This window comes from Ailuropoda melanoleuca, chromosome 8 (assembly GCF_002007445.2).
Source record: "Ailuropoda melanoleuca isolate Jingjing chromosome 8, ASM200744v2, whole genome shotgun sequence".
Lineage (NCBI taxonomy): Eukaryota > Metazoa > Chordata > Mammalia > Carnivora > Ursidae > Ailuropoda > Ailuropoda melanoleuca.
The window spans coordinates 86995745-87012669 of record NC_048225.1 but is presented as its reverse complement, the minus strand read 5'-3'; the positions used below and the strand labels follow the sequence as shown (position 1 = coordinate 87012669).

General features: G+C 45.0%; 1 protein-coding gene across 1 annotated transcript in view; it reads right to left on the bottom strand.

The window, feature by feature from the left end:
* RGS8 (regulator of G protein signaling 8) overlaps positions 1-16925 on the bottom strand; it is a 130085-nt gene that overhangs the window by 29782 nt on the left and 83378 nt on the right. Inside the window, exon 5 of the mRNA XM_034666834.1 lies at positions 15729-15899. The gene's annotated coding sequence lies outside the window, so the exon portion shown is untranslated. The remainder of the gene's footprint in view (positions 1-15728; positions 15900-16925) is intronic.

The following is a 16925-nucleotide window of genomic DNA, read 5'->3' as shown; positions in this document are numbered from 1 at the left end:
TATTAACTGGGCATCAGAATCTTCAATTAGCCTTTGGAGAAATAATATAATCATAGGAAGTCAATAAGCCAGCCCATATGTTTAAGGAAAGATATAATCATCAATCGACTTTTAAGAAAGAGCAGGAATATAAAGAGCAGAGGGACAAGAGTATGAGAATATGCATCTCGCATGAGTCAAAAGAAGAAATTATAACTGTTTTTTAACCAAAACATTCCTGAACACCAAAGCGTAACCACGCAGCACCCTAGTTTGAAAAGCACAGACCTAGTAGAGGCCCCTCTCAGGGGAGGCCTCTAAGTTAAATCTTCCTTTCTATAGAGGCAGGTGCATAAAGAATTCCAGAGGCTGGTGAGGGGTTGGTGGGAATTAAGCAGAACCCAGGGGGTAAGCATTTGTCATGGTCTCCTTTCCTGAAGAAGCCAGCTAGGCAAAGGCAAGCAGGCCGGAATGCTAGTGAGAAAGGCACTCACCTGTTTGGACTCTGTGCCTGTGCTTATAGCCCTGGCTCAGGATCCAGAGATTTGGATTCTTTTCTGGTTACTGCTCCTGAGTTTCTGGCTGGAAACTGGGCACAGGATGTCTCTACCGGCAGCGACACATGGTTTTTTCCAGGAAAACAGGCATTACAAGCCCTGCTCTGGCTTCTCAGGCTGCCCTGCACCTCTCAGCTCTTCCCATTCTCTGCTCCTCCTGGGAAACCCAACCTTCCTAGGCCTGGGCTGTTGCATCTCTCGGGCTTTGGTGCTCAGTCTTGCCTCTCATTAGCTCCAGACCGGCTTTTCCAGGGGACAGCTAGACAATGCCATCCCTCTCAGACTCTCAGACGCAACTGTGTCAGAAACAACCACCTTTCCCTCCAAATCTTCCCTTCCTGCCGGGCTCCCTATGCTTGCTCATAGCATGACTCGGTCCTAGGCCCTCGGGGTAAGAAATACAGGTATTTCTGGCTTCTTTTTCTCTATTGCCCTGTTGAATTGATTTTTAAAACTTCTCGTTATATTTCTGAAGTATTTCTCAACTTTATCCCCTCCCATCCATTGACACTGCCATTCAGAGATTATTGGGTACCCACTCCGTCCTAAGTGACTGACCCTCCTGCCTCCATGTCATTGCTTCCCCCATTCCCTGTAAAGCTCCTGGCACACTACACTACCACCAGAGCTACCCATTGAACAGGTACCATAAATGGTCTTGATAGGAATTTTTGACGGGCTTCATGATAGCAATTTGTCCTGCCTGACATTCTAGCAATTCGGTCCCATTTACCCCTCCAGTCTTATATCCCATCGTGCATACACGCATGCACACACACGCCTGATTCCTCCACTGCCCCTCTGCCCAGAATGTTCTCCCTGCCCCCGGATCTGCCTCTTAACTCCCAGCTCCTTCTCTAAACCTAATACCCCCAAGATAAAAATTCTCCTTTCCAAAGCTTTTCACAACAGCCTCAGGTCAGAAGAAATCCCTCCATCCTAACACCACCACATTGCTGTGTGACTCTCTGACAGCCTGTAACATGATCTGTAGTTTATCCATATGATTTATGTTTTCTGATCCTCCCAAATGACTACATGTTCCACAAAGACAGACTCTAGGACTTTCTCCCCTTGCTATCAATTCCCATTGCCTCGTAGGAAGCAGGTGTTTAATAAATGGCAGCTGCATTTGATTTTGAGTTCACGAAAAAAATCTGAAAAATCACCAAGGATTCCTTATGGCGGAAACACTGTAGACTTCTGCAGTCTCCGGGTCAAGACTGAAATCGGTCTAATGCTAATGACTCTCAGGGGCGGCAGCACGGGCACCGAAGGCATTTGCAAACTATTGTTCCCCACAACCCGGTCAGGGCAGAGTGGAATTAATCAAGAGCAAAAGGAGCACCTGGCATTGTCACACAGGCCACAAAAATGTAATTAAATTGAAGATAAAGGGAATTAAAGTCTGCAATATAATACTTTTAAAAGCCATGTTAGTAGAGGTGGAGGTTTATTGCCAAACGCCCCCTGTGTGTTTATTTAATCAACATACCACCTAGGACAGTACCATAGTAAAAGCTTGTAATAAAACAGTCATTCAGATATTAGATTTGAATTCTGGTCAGCATGCTAAAGCTCTTCCACAAATCGTTTAAAAGCAATTTCCACTTTGTAGCTTCCTAGTAACAGCAGAAACATGAATCAACATATGCTGCATTGATTTGGGGTTTCCATGGAGACTGGAAGGACACAGGGAAGGGAAGGACAGAAAGAGGCCACTCGGCCCAAAATTCTACTAAAAAAAAAAAAATACGTCTCGATTTCATTCCTCTGAGTATTAACAGCCTCCTTTCCTGCTCATCAGTTCAAGCATCCGGATATTTAATTTCTAATAAGCCTGCTCAACTTCTCACAAGGAATATTGGAGGGGTCGTGGAAAGAAGTCAGTAGTTGAAGGCGTCGGCCCATGAGGTTTGCAAAGAGAACCGAACAAGTCCATGATCTGGAATGAGAAGAAAGGGCCGCTGGTGCTAACTCTGCCGATAACTAGCCCTGTGACACTAACTACCTTAACTAGCTAGCTATGTGATCGCTAACATAATGAAGAGCTTTGAATTTCAATTTCCTCTTCTGTAAAACCCAAATTACCTGCCCTGTCTATTTTTCAGAGTGATTATAAGAAAGAAATGAAAAAGTCTGTAAGGAAGGAGAATGCCTTGCCAAGTCCTAGTCCACTGTACACCTTACCACAGGAGGCCTCCGACTTACGATGGTTCCACCTACGATGGTTCCCCTTGTGATTGCCTGACTTTACCGTGGTGAGAAAGTGATACACATTAAGTGGAAACCACACTTTGAATTCTGCATTTTGCTCTTTTTCCCAAGCTGGTGATATGTGGCGATATCGGGATGCTCTTTCGTGATACTGCTCCGTGGCAGCGAGCTGCGGCTCCCAGGTCGCCACTGATAGAGACAGTCAGCAACTGATACACCCTTACAACTACCCTGTACACTTACAACCATGCTGTTTTCCACTTTCAGTGCACTACTTAATAAATTACATGAGATATGCAACACTTTATTTTAAAATAGGCTTTTGTGTTAGATGATTTTACCCAACGATAGCTAATGTAAGTGTTCTGAGCATTTCTGGTAGCCTAGGCTGAGCTATGATGTTTGGTAGTAGGTGTATTCAATGCATTTTCAACTTAGAATATTTTCAACTTCTAATGAGTTCATTGGGACATAACCCCATCCTAAGTCGAGGAAAATCTGTGTTATGCTTGGTGATGCTCTGAGCTTCCCTTTAAATGGAATTTTGCCAAAAAGCAAGTATATGCAAAAAGTTAAAAAAAAAAAAAAGATAGATTGCTGATTTAGTGGGAAGTAAACTGACCTGGAAAAAAGAAGAGCGGGTTGGACTGGCCTGAGTTTTCATCCCCACTCTGTAATCTTGCAGATCTGTAACTATGGGCACATTACTCTCCTTGAGTCATTGTCATCACAGGTAAGATGAAGATCACAGGACCAATGCCGTAGGCTTGTTAAAGGGTTGTTATACGGATTTACTGAGGGATTCACGCGATGCTTGGCAAATGGCAAATGACTGTGTAGTGTGGGCCACTAATATTAGCTGTCTCATCTGCTCCGTCATCTGTAAAATGGGAATTAGAATTCCTACTCCTCTACTTTACACGGAGGATTACTTGGAAGACATCTGCTCAGCTACTTGATAAACTGCTTCGGAAAATGCACTAAATAAATACAATGTTGTTATTTAAAGATTCACGTTTACTACCTGCTAACAGAGGTGACACAAAAATGAAACACGTTTGCGAGGATTTTCAAGTGTCTAGGCGGAGAGAGGGTGACATGTGTTTCTGTTACCTTTTTCATTCTCTTTTGTTCCTCTCGAGCCTTCATTTGTCTCCTTGCCACTCATTGCAGCCTTTTCTTTTTTTCTACCTCTTTTCTCTCTTTACTATCTTTATACTTTTCCTTTTAAGTGCGTCTAGAAGGAATTTTAAAATTAAACTTCAGAGACTTTGGAGTCTAAACTGAAATTGTTCCTTAGGTCTCCTAAAATTAAAAGGTACACCAACACAGGGCAAAATGACACAAAATCAAGAGACATTATAGGATTATAGGAATTACAGGACTGTCCCTCCGACAGTGGTCGCCCGCGTTAGATATCTATGTATTTAAAGAAACACATCAACCAAATGCAATATGTGGAATATATTTTGGATCCTGATTCAAATTTAAAACCATAAAAAAATACCAGGAGACAGTTTGGGGAAATTTGCACACTGATTAGATATTGATATTACTGTGATATTGATGTTGAGGTTGTTTTTTAAAGCAACTTATCAGTTAGAAATACATTCTGAAATATTAGAGTTGAAATGATACGCTATCTGGAAATTGCTTCAAAATCATCTAGGGCAGGAAGCGGGAGGTACTACATGGGTGCTCACTGTTCTTTTCTCTTGACTTGTGTATATTTGAAATTGTGTGTAAAATGTTATAAATAGTGTGACCACTGACAATACATGCTTCAGTAAAATGAGCCTACAAAGTGTAAACTTTTAGTGCAAGGAAACTGAAATATAGAAAGAGGCAATTTGAATGGGAATTGATTTCCTGTATTGTAAGTTTTCCTCCCCATGAATAAATCCATTTTCAGAAAAGCCTTTTATTTGACTTCTAGGGAGCAGGTGCCAAAATTCACAGAGATTTAGAATGGGTATGACTCTTAGATATCACCTACAGAAATTAAATCGTAAAGAATTTGCCCAAGGTCACATTTCTTTTTTTCTTTTTCTTTCTTTCTTTCTTTCTTTTTTTTTTTTTTTTAAGATTTTACTTATTTCTTTGAGAGAGAGACAGAGATAGCAAGAGAGAGCATGAGCAGGGAGGAGGGGGAGAAGCAGGCTTCCCAATGAGCAGGGTGCCCGACGCAGGGCTCGATCCCAGAACCCTAGGATCATGACCTGAGCCAAAGGCAGACGCCTAACTGACTGAACCACCCAGGCACCCCCCAAGGTCACATTTCTTAAGTCATGGCCAGAACTCCAGCCCAGAGCTCCAGGGGAGCTCCTTTCTTCCCACTGCTGAGCTGCACACCCACACATCCAGAATCTAGGGCGATAAGTCAATCTTGGATGAGGATACAAATGATGATCTGCTGGCTTCCTCCCCAAACGTTCTCCATTCCTATTGTAACCAGAGCCTTAAACAGTAAACTTGGTTTTTACAAACTAGCTTTCTAGTGGCCAGCAGCCAAAGGACCGGAAGCCACAATATAGGGAGAGAGGGCAACAAGCACAATTCTTCACACACCCCCAGCCTGAGCTCCTGTTTCACCAAGATAATCGAGCCCTCAGGTCTGAAATATTTCAACCTCTTTCCCTGTCTCCTCCCCTGAAAGTCTATCCACATTTACACACACGCTTACTTCCTATCCACCACTGACAGATGTGTCTACTCAAGGTAAACCCTTCCTCCTCTGGCCTTGAGACCCTCCTTCCCACCTGCCCTGCTTTATCAACCCTCTATCTTTATTCTGTCCTTCTCCCATGTTATCCTATGCTTACAAATAAAAATGCTTCCATTAAAAAAAAAATTCTCCGGGGGGGCAGGGGGGGCAGTTTCCTCCTTATGTCAGCAAAGCCACCTGAAAACATTTCCTGTTTCACTACTTCCTATCCCTTCATCAGACCTTTACAATTTGGCTTCCATCCCTACCATTTCGCTGAAAGAGCGACCTCTATATTGTGAGGCTCCGTGGTCCAATGGTCCTTGTCCTAGTGGACCTCTTAGCTGCATTTGCCATGGCGACCACTCAGTTCAGGAACCTCCACCCCCTTGACCTCCTTAGCCTTACATTCTCCTAACTGGCCTTCCCCTTGGTCTCCTTTGCTGGCTCCTCCTCTGCCTACCCCATAGTGCTGACATTCTCCTCCTAACCTAACCTTGGTTTCCTGCGCTTTTCTCCTTAAATGCTCCTTGGGCAATCTCATCCTTGCCCATAGTCCCAACTACATTGGGTATACTAACCATTTCTGAATATTTTCCTCTAATTCTGGTCCCTCTTCCAATTATATAGATTCTTATGGCCCATGGATTGCCAAACATACCCCTCAAGTATCCCACAGGCACAAGTACAAACATCTAAAAATTGAGCACAACATAGTCCCTTCTTTTCCTGACCCATTTTATCCCCCACCCCCATCCCCCATGTCACCTCCCACACACATACAAATCTTCTTCCTATGGAATTCCTGGTCTCAGTTTCTGACACCACCATCAACTGAGTAACTCAAGTTGGGAATAGGGAAGTGATTAGACAGGACTCCTTTTCTCTTATCTCCTATAGTCAGCCAATTACCAAATCATACTGATTAAATCTCCCTCGCAGGTTTCACATCTGTCCCCTCCTCTCCATCCTTACTAGTACTGCTCTGTTCCACGTCCTTCTTCATGGTCCCTGGTTCTTGTCCTCACCATCTTTGGTCTCTCTGATCCAGACATGCTTTTCTACATCAGAACATGGTGTGATTAGGTGCCTGCAACTCTCTTCTCCTAACTGGACTCTGAAGTCCCTCAAGGGCAGAAAAGTGTATTCATTCATTCATTCATTCATTCATCCATTTATGTAACTAACATTTAGGTATCTCCTATGTGCCAAGCAATGTACAGGCATAGTACATTACCTATGCACACTGCATACGTGAAAGCTATGTTTTTCATCTCTACATCTCCAACATCTAGCACAGTGCCTGGCACCAGAGGATGCTCCATAACTGAACCAGCAAGTGGACGGGTGAGTGAGACCATGTTTAGAGCAGGATGCTGGCAGGGAGAGGCAGCTTAAAGTCCTAGAAATAGCACAGGCTCCAGTGTCTGGTGACAAGGGTTCAAGTTCCAGCTCTGCCCATTCATGGTTGGGTCACCTCAGCTGAAGGCCTTGCTTTCTTTTCTGAAATCAGAATTCCTAAGGCCATGCCAACCTCCTGTTTTATTGTAAGAATTCAGTGAGATATATAAGCAAACGTGGATTGTACATTATTCGGTCTCATGAAAACATGAAGTCACACTGACAGCATCGGAGTCACAGAAAGCAGGGGCCCAACACCACCTGGGGGGCGGGGATGTAGGCTGCCGAGGAAAGGGCAGCAGGCCAGACAGACAGAAGCAGCAGGACCTAGTTTTCAAAGCCCTGGGGCTGTGATATCAGCTGGGGGGGCCGCTACAATTGCAATGTGGCTCTCTCCTCCTATCTCACAGTGCCAGGGCACTGGTTATCAATCTCTTCCCCTCCTTAGGCAGTGACAAAAGCTTTACCAGTTGCCATCAGGGTCTACAGCTGTGGGCAGAAAGCAGCTTCGGCCCTCTCCCCTCCTCTGAATATAAAACAAGCTCTTGCTAATCCTCCATTTTCAATGACTCCAGCCAATGGCTTTTATGTCCTCCCAGCTCCATTCTGGCCAGCCACTTAGAGTCACGCAAAAAGGAAACTCCATAGCCATCAGACCGGGGATGGGCTCCGGCTCGGGTGCAGCGATTGTGGTAGGAAATAGTGGAGTGGAGCCCGGGGTACCTCCAGGGACAGCTCTCCCACTGGGATCTGCTCCTCTCTGCACAGAGCCCTCAGGGAAAGGAGATGACTCGCTTTTATGCCTGTGCAGGGTGCACATCAGTGTCTGCACTGGGGGCAGGGGGAGGGGCCAGGGCTGTGTGGGTGCGCTCTAATGCACAAAGATGCTGAGCAAATTCTGACACTTTTCCTTGCGAGGCAAGGCCTGGTCGGAATCTACCTTAAGTCATTCAGTTTTTCTGAGGCCTTCTTCCTTCTAGGACCTTTTGTTGAAAAATTCAAAAGGCGTTTGGAAATTCCATACACAGCACAAATAATAAAGGCCCTAATGAGAAGGCTGACACGGCCTGGACAGTGAAAAATATCCTGATCCCTGAGGCACAGATGGGAGCAAGGAACATTTCTAGCATGTCTGGAGATGTAGGTGTTTGGACAAAGAGGAAATTAAAAAGCACAAAACAGAGGGCTTGGGATCGGATAGGCAGCACAAAAACGATAAGCCATGAAGTCATTACACATCACAAAACTCACCTTTATACAGCACAGTCACAACCTACAAACTGCTTTCACTTCTCTGGCTGAATTTGATCAAGTTTCTTAGCCTCCATGAGCCTCAGTTTGTTCTGGGAAGTTGAGAAGATGAAACAGCATAATGTAGGGAAAATACCTAGCCAAGCTGTCCGGCACACTGTGATCACTGGGAGCTACCATTATTCCTTTAGTTTAGCTCACAAACACGTCTGGAGGTAAGCTTGGTGCTTGCTCCTGGGCCCATTTTACTGAGTACAAAAGCAAAGCTGTTCAGTAGCCCTGAGTGAAGGGCCCAGAGTAATTCCACTAATGGCGCTAGGGAGACTTGAACCCAGGACCCCCAGGCTTTTCCCTACTCTACACACATTTCGGCAGATTCAGTTGCTGCTCTGTACCCATCACTGAGATCCACATTTGGAGGTGTTTTTTTTTTTTGTTTTTTTTTTTCTAAATGGAAATATGACGGGTTTCGCCAGCCATCCACCCACACTCTCACTCAATCCCCTGGGAGTACCTGGCATTTGTGAAATGGCTATCATTAGCTAAGGAACCGTGATCTACAGGTCAGAGTTAACTCACCCATGAAAGAAACGCCTTGGCCTCAGTAGCAGATTTAGTTCAACTAGACAACGATTAGGATAAAGTTTTCAGATTCTTTGTGTGTTAGGCACTGGGTGAAATTAAAGAAAAAAGTGCCTGTAGGACCAGGTCCCTAGGGGCCGCTTACTGATGCCTGGACATGGTGGGGACTCCAATCCCTGCCCACCCCAGTCCTATCGACCTTCTCCAGGAAACCTACTCTGAGGATTGAGCAAAAGATTAATAAAAACTAGTTTACTGGGTTGATTGAGTGCTCATGAGGTTATCATTCCCAGAATAATAACAGCCATCAATAGCATAATAAATACCACATTGCACATTTACGGCTTTGTGATTTCCCCAAACACGTATAGGCTCTCATGATAACAGCTATCTCGCTGCCTCACTTTCCAGCACCCCCTCCATCTTCTAAGAAAACCCTGAGGTTTTTCAAGTCTGTAGAAACAAATAATCCAAAAATAACCCAAGTTGCAGGCTGTGGTAGGCTTTCCTTATTTCACTGGGTTGAAAGCATCCCAAGATCAGGACTTACAAGGACATGAAAGCCAGATTTTCAGTATGCGTATGAAACAATGGATTGAGAATAAGTGGTTCTAATACAGAAAGAGAAAAGCCACTCTCCTCCTCCATGCCTCCCACAAGTCACTACCGAGACAGCCCTCAGAAGGACCCATTTAGCTGATGCCAGGGACTCATCACCTCCTCTAAGTGGCAACAGTGCCCTCAACTCACTGCTTAGCAATTGGTGACCTGCTAAAAAAAATTGGTAGCTACGTGTGGTGATGGATGTTTACATTTATTGTGGTGATCACTTTGCAATACGTACATGTATCAAATCATTATGTCGTACACCTGAAACTAATACAATGTTACATGTCAATTATATCTCAGTTAAAAAAACAAAACCAAAAAAACCCTTGGCCCAGCAAGTCTTGTTTTAAGACTATGTCTAAGAAAACAATCCAGAATGTGATCAAAATTTAACTATGATGTTATTTCAGGGTTGTATATAATAATAAAAAAAATTTTAATTGAAAAAAAAAATCCGTGAGGTGCCGATGGATGTTAGTTAACGTGAGGTGGGGGAGCCTTTCACAATGTATCTGTGTATCAGATCATTACATTGTACACTTTAAACATACCACAATTTTATTTGTCAATTATACCTCCATAAAGCTGGGGGGGACACAGAAGAACCTGGTGACCTCCAATGTATTTTAATCTCCATCCGACTCATTGGGATTGTGAGTCCTTCTGCATCGGAATGTGTCACCAGTGTTAGTCACCAGCAACGCTGGAAACCTGCACACTGACAAAACAAAACAGATGCTGTGGGCAGCCAGACTGCTGTGCAGGCGACCCGCTTAAAACAGCAGCAGAAAAGAAATGAATGGAACGAAAAGAGACAGTGTCACAGTCCAGATAGCAAACCTACAATATTTTCAGAGCCCCCGCAGGGATGTGAGCGAAGAAACCGCATCTCTCAGGGGCCAGAAAACGGGCTTCAGGGGACGTGAGAAGTTAGGACTGAGGAGAAAGGAGAACAAAAAAAGGAACCTTTGCAGCTTAGCTCCCACTAAGTGGGAAGAATGGGTATAGTTCTGCACTCATGCTCCTGGCAGGGGTGACAGGCTTGCCCCCCTCTCCAGAGCTCTGTTAGAGAATGAACAGGGACCGACAGGAGGACAGTGCCTTTTCTGCCCTGAGATGCCCTGCCCTTCTCACAAGACTTGTGGCTGGGGATGGCCAGTCCAGGGACCCATCCAGGCCGAGCTGGAAGGAGCTGCTCTCTCTTACCTGTCTGGCAGTGGGCAGTACAGCTGGGAAGGTGTGGCTGGCCCCGGGCCCCAGCTGGGCATAGCTCTGTGAGGCCCTGAGTGACAGAGTCAGCCACCTCCTGGTACATGGGAGAAGGTGGCGGAGGATGGTCCACCTCACCTCAGCGCCCCTAGCAGAGCTGCTGCAACATGCCGCTGGCTCCCGGCTCCCGCTGGCTCTGCTCCCTGGGGCTTTGCATCTCAGGAACAGGGAAAGAAAGAGCGAGCGGCAAGGGAAGGGGGTGGGGAAGCGGAGGGAGGGAGAGGGGCACTCTGACAGATGATGCACACTGCCACGCAGAGTCGGGGGAGGACCAAAGACTCAAAGACTTGAGCAGGATGGCACTGCCTGTGTGGCTCTCCCGCTGACAGCTCATCACAGAGGGGCCGGCTGCGCTGGAGAATTCAGGGAGAGGCAGGGAGCAGAGGGGGTGGCAGAGCCAGGAGGCGGGGAGGGAGGAGATCCCCTGATTGCACAGAGGGAAAGGAGGTGAAGTGGGGTAACTGGCATGGGGGAGAGAGGATGAACTGCTCCGGCTCAAAAACAGACCAGGTTGGAAGCATCACTTTATGAGGTGGTGTGGGGGAAAGACTGAAGCACCATATGCCTGGCCTGCCTTTAAGGTTGTCTCTATCCCTTTCTATAATCAACTAGCAAGGCCACTCTGTCTTAGGAATTTGGAATTGGCTAGACACTTTAGATCAAGCACAGCTCCAACTTTCTCAAAGACAAGAAAAAAGAATTGGCATGAAATAGTATAATGCATGAAATATTTGGTGTCATATGTCACTCTACCCTGCGGGCAGTCTGAGTGACCCCTCTGTCATTTGCCCAACCTCTGACCAGGGGCTTGTGGCAGCAAGAACAGAAGCAAGAGGGAGAACCCACCTGGAGAGGATGGACTGTGTCATGTGATGCTTCTGTCTGTAAAGTTCCATTTGGCTTGTCAGGAGCAAAATCTGCTGGGCAGCTTGGGCCAGTGTCTGGGGAAGCTTCTGAGCCTGAGGGATACCCCATGGCATCTGATGCTACAGTCTACTTGACCTGCCACTGACACGTGGCAGGTTCACTGCACAGGCCCCAGAGCTGACAGTCATCGGCTCTATTTACAACCACAGCAGAGGAAGAGGCTGATAGGGAAGAAAATAAACAAACAGTGGAAGCCGGGGAAGACCAAAGGAAGCTGCAGCTGGGGAACATGCACCAAGCTCAGCTAATGAGGGGAAGAGAGATCTCAAGGAAGGGCCTTCTCCAGAGGGAGGGGACTGAAGGCAGAGGGAGTGGAGAACCGGTGTGCGGTGAATTTCTAGGGAGCTCTCCATCGTTGGGGCAAGCTAGTGCTCTTCTTCAGGCCTGTCTCCAGAGTCCTGACAAGTGCGGCCCCAGATGACCCCTGGGGGATGGCGGATGGTCAGCACACCACCTTGCCTCTGCAGACAGTCACAGTCACCATCTCACTGATTCATTAAACATCACAGCAGCTCAACAAAATCAGGTCAATTCAGGAGCCATCGTTGGAGCCTACTGTGTGTTGGGGGGATGCAAAGGCAATTAAGACAACCGACTTATGTCTCACGTGATCCAGAGGAGACAGAGATTTAACTAAGTGACTCTAAGGCATGGATAAGTACGCTGAAGACACGGTGCCACAGCAACATGGGCGGGGGAAGGGGGAAGGGGGAGACAGCCACCAGAGCCACCACATACGTCCTCCCAGAGGAGGTCTCATCTGATTTGCACTCTGAAGGTGACCTGAGGATTTTGACAAGCTTGACAAGCTTGAGTTTAACGGGGGGAAACTCCAGACAGAGGAACAGCCTGGGCAAATGCACAGAGTTTGAGGTGCCTGGTATGTTTGCAGAATAGTGAGTGTGCTTTCTAGGGAGGCTGGAGCAGAAAGTGAAGCGGGATAGGAGGAGGCCACCATGGAAGATGTGATTTAAGGGGCACATTGTAACCAGAGGTAAAAAACTTGAAATAAAAGAATGTTGGTTAAGTCATTTTCACGATCAGACCTGTGCTTTGAGAAGACACTGAATGGTGAAGGACTGGAGGAGAGAGAATCCAATCAAGGTTATGTGGTAAATCCCCAGGCAAGAGGACGAGCCCCAACATAAAACAGTGTACCTGAGAGGAAAGAACAAAGTACAGAGACCTGGGATGGCTGGGTCACCCGGACTTGATCTGATGTGAGGGATGGGCGGGGAGTCCAGAACAGGGGGGGTGGGAAGGAGTTGAGAATGACCCTACAATCTCTCATTTGAAAACTGGCTTCGAAGGCTAGGGGAGTCTTGCCCTGCAAGGAACTGGTTTCTAAAGAACCTGAGTGAGCAAGGAAACAGGTCTTTCCCTAGAACCTCCAGAAAGGAACTCAGCCCTGTGGACACCTTGCTTTTATCCCAGTGAGACCCATGTCAGACTTCCAGCCTACAGAACCATTGGAATGTGATCATTTGTCAGGGCAGCAGTGGAAAATAACATAGAGGAGCTGTCCTTGGTCGTAGCTAGGACATGTCTTGCATAATATACACATACAGAAACCATTGAAGAGCCAACAACAGAAATTAGATAACCTCCTCATTTCAGTGNTCGAAGGCTAGGGGAGTCTTGCCCTGCAAGGAACTGGTTTCTAAAGAACCTGAGTGAGCAAGGAAACAGGTCTTTCCCTAGAACCTCCAGAAAGGAACTCAGCTCTGTGGACACCTTGCTTTTATCCCAGTGAGACCCATGTCAGACTTCCAGCCTACAGAACCATTGGAATGTGATCATTTGTCAGGGCAGCAGTGGAAAATAACATAGAGGAGCTGTCCTTGGTCGTAGCTAGGACATGTCTTGCATAATATACACATACAGAAACCATTGAAGAGCCAACAACAGAAATTAGATAACCTCCTCATTTCAGTGAAGTGTAAGGTCTAAATTATCTCCCTTAGAGTATGTCATTCTCACACACACACGCATAAATGCAAGCTCACATGTGCACACACGCACATACATGTGTATACACACACACACACACACACGCTCACCCCACAAGTAAATGTCTGAGCTCAGTCTTAAATGATTTGTTAGGCTCCCTCCCCTTCCCACTTCCAGCAAAAGTGGCTGTATCTCTCTGATTGATTAGCCATTGTGGAGGAAGGCTTTCTTTGCTCTCCCATACAGTATCACCTGTCAAAGGAAACACAGTTAATGCTTAAGGCTTAAGAGAAGAAATGTAGAGAGGGGGCCACCTCCTTTAGCAGAAGAGAGCCTCTGGCAGTAAGAAAGCAGAGACTGCCAACCTGAAAAAAGAAAGTAAACAAACACAGAAACAAAATCAAAATAACCCCGTCCCTGGGTAGAAGAAGTAGATTCTGAGTAGAAAGGAACTAGACCAGAAGAATGGATAGATAACAGTTAATCAAAGGAGCAAAGAGAGCTGCTGAACCTCACCCTATGGACCAGTTTATTATACAAAGGTCTGTTAGAGGGCAACTCCCCTATACTTGGGTGTGTAGGGCACAGGCCTGTATGTGTTCACGTGCAAACACACGTGGGCATCAAACAGAGTTTGAAACGTGCACATATCTGAAGGTTATTTATAGAGAATAGAATTTATATCTATCCAGGAATTCTGTTCTCAACCAGATCATTCTGTAGGAGGTCTGAATGATCCTTCAACTATACCCACTTCTCCCCTATCTCCATTTCCACAGGCAGCAGATGGAAATGACAAAGAACATGGACTGTGGTTCATGAAGAACAGGTACTCTGTGTATAAACTGCAGTTCCACCACTTACCAATTTTGTGACCTTGAGGACATCATTAACCTCTCTATGCCACAGTTTCTTTCCCTGTAAAACAGGGATACTCATAGCACCTGCCTCATAGGGATGTTATGAAAATTAATGAGTTTATATGTAAGCAGCTTAGACTACTAACGGATATCCCATCTGCTCCCTCAGGATTCATGCCCCCTTTGATTCCTCATTACATCCTATACTGAACTGTGTGTGTGTGTGTGTGTGTGTGTGTGTGTGTGTGTATTTTTTTAATTATCTGGTTTCTTGTCTGCATATTCCCACTAGACTATAAACTCCATGAAAGCAGAAACTATATCTTGTTTCACTTTGCTTTTCTCACCTCATCCCATGTGTTCAAAAAGTCAAAGATGAAATGGAGTGTTCTTTCTTAACCAAGATTAAATTCCCAGAGTATCGGCATAGAAGTCTAAAATATTTATCAGTACTAGCTCTCTTTGGGCAAGCCAGCCAACTTTTTTTGAGTCTCCATTTCCTCTTCTATTGAATGACAGGGCTAAGCTAGGTTATCTATTCATTTTCTTACATTTCCATAATTCTACAATTCTGTACTATATTTCTCCTGCTCATCTGGAATAAATCCTTGGAAGACTGTGGACAAAGAAAGCTTAGTAATTTGATAAGACCATTACTCAGGTATTATCTATCACCAGGAGCGTAGACTGTGGATGTGATGGCCCTCAGTTTGTTCACAGCTCTCTGTACCCAGGCCCTTAGATACTCTCTCCTGCACTGATTCTAGATGTGGCTATGTAACTTGCTTTAAGCAATCAGACAAGAGCAAATAGGATACAAGCAAAGGCTTGGGAAGCACTTGTGAAGTGGGGTTTTCGGTCTCTTGCCACTCTTGGAGTCCTGCAGCCTCCATGTGAAGAAATCCGCACTAGCTTACTAGATGAATAGAAATATGTGACCTAGTCACCACTAACATACCAACCAACAGCCAGTCAACTGCCAGACATGTGAGGTCATACTAGATAATCCAGCCACCAGCCAATCCACCAGCTGACTGGTGACACATGAAGAAGAATAGCTAAGCCAGCCCAACGAAGATCGCCCAAATGACCTACATGTTTATGACCTCAATAAAGGTGGTTGTTTTAAGCCAAGAAACTTTAGGATGTTTTGTTACACAGCAAAAGCTCACTGATATATTGTATTGTAGCCCAAATTGCAAAGCCCATTCTGGGTACTTCTAGCTCCATTCCCTGAACATTAGTCATTTTAATGTATCCCCCCAACTTCATTTCTAACATTAAGGAGCAAAAAGTAACATAAGCAACTAAATGAAATCCAGGCTTTATGAGAAAGTCAATTTGTGTTTGTTTCTTCTGAAACCTTGGACAATCTTTCTTTGCCTCTGGGTAATTATATAATAGGTATATTAATTTACTCACCTTTCAAGGCATAGTCCACTTATCAAGCACAGCTTTGGAAGTTAACGTTGTGCAGGCGATTTTGCTGAAGTGTCTAATTTTTCCACAGGAATTGCTTACTATTGGAGAGCAAGCAGTCATCCTTCTTTGCCCATCACAGTTCCTACTGTAGGATTTCAGTGATTTCCAGGCCTGTAAATCATAGCCCAGTTACGTTTATGAAATTCCCAAATGGCAACCACAAGATCGTCAAACTTTTATTTTTCCAAATAAGAACACTAAAAAGTTATCTACCATTGCCATCATTTTATAAAATAAAGATAATTTTGATGCCAAAAACATACAAAGGACATAATCTTAGAATGAAGGATAATTCTTCCTACAAAAGTACAGTTGGCAACCCTGCACCCACATTTATGTACATAAATGTGAATATAAAGAAATATTTAAACACATGCACATGCATATGCCCATGTACATTCATGCAAACACACACACACACACACACACACACACACACTACATTGTGGTATTTTTTTCTGTCATTTTTCTGTGACCAGTGGTTTATCTTTGGCATCTATGGATGGACTTGATTTGGGATCCGCTAGCCTACAACATTGCATATACAAAACAATTACATGGTCGAACACTTAGAGGATATCTTAGCATTCATAACTCCTGCTAAACGGGTTAGTCTTTTTCCAGACTGACTTGGAAGCCTACACCGGAGCAGGTTCTGACCCCTCCCACCTCTGCAGCAGATACAAGTGAGATAAATTTGCAGCACCACAAAAATGGACGTGCTGTAACAAACAGCTGCCAACTCACATTTTCCCAGAACAGGTTAGGGAAAATAATCTTCCTGCATTCTAGCACACTCAGAATGGTGCAGCTAATGGAGCTCAGGAATCCTACGGAGGAGACTCTGTGGAACCAAGTCTGAATTTTGAGAAACTGCAACGCTGCTTACAATCACTCTTAAATAGGCATTTAAAAAAGCATTCCCTCCGAGCCTAATATCTAACGTGAATGGCTCAGGACACAGAAGTGGTCGCTAGACAATGTAGGAGCAAATGAAAGAATAAGAGAGTTACTACCTGAACAGAAGAGACATTTCCCAGTCTGCACCCTGTCCTTAGATATGAGACATTGGACATAAATAGCAGAACACACTACAGTTCAATGCACATGTTGTGCACATGCTTAAGATACATGTTT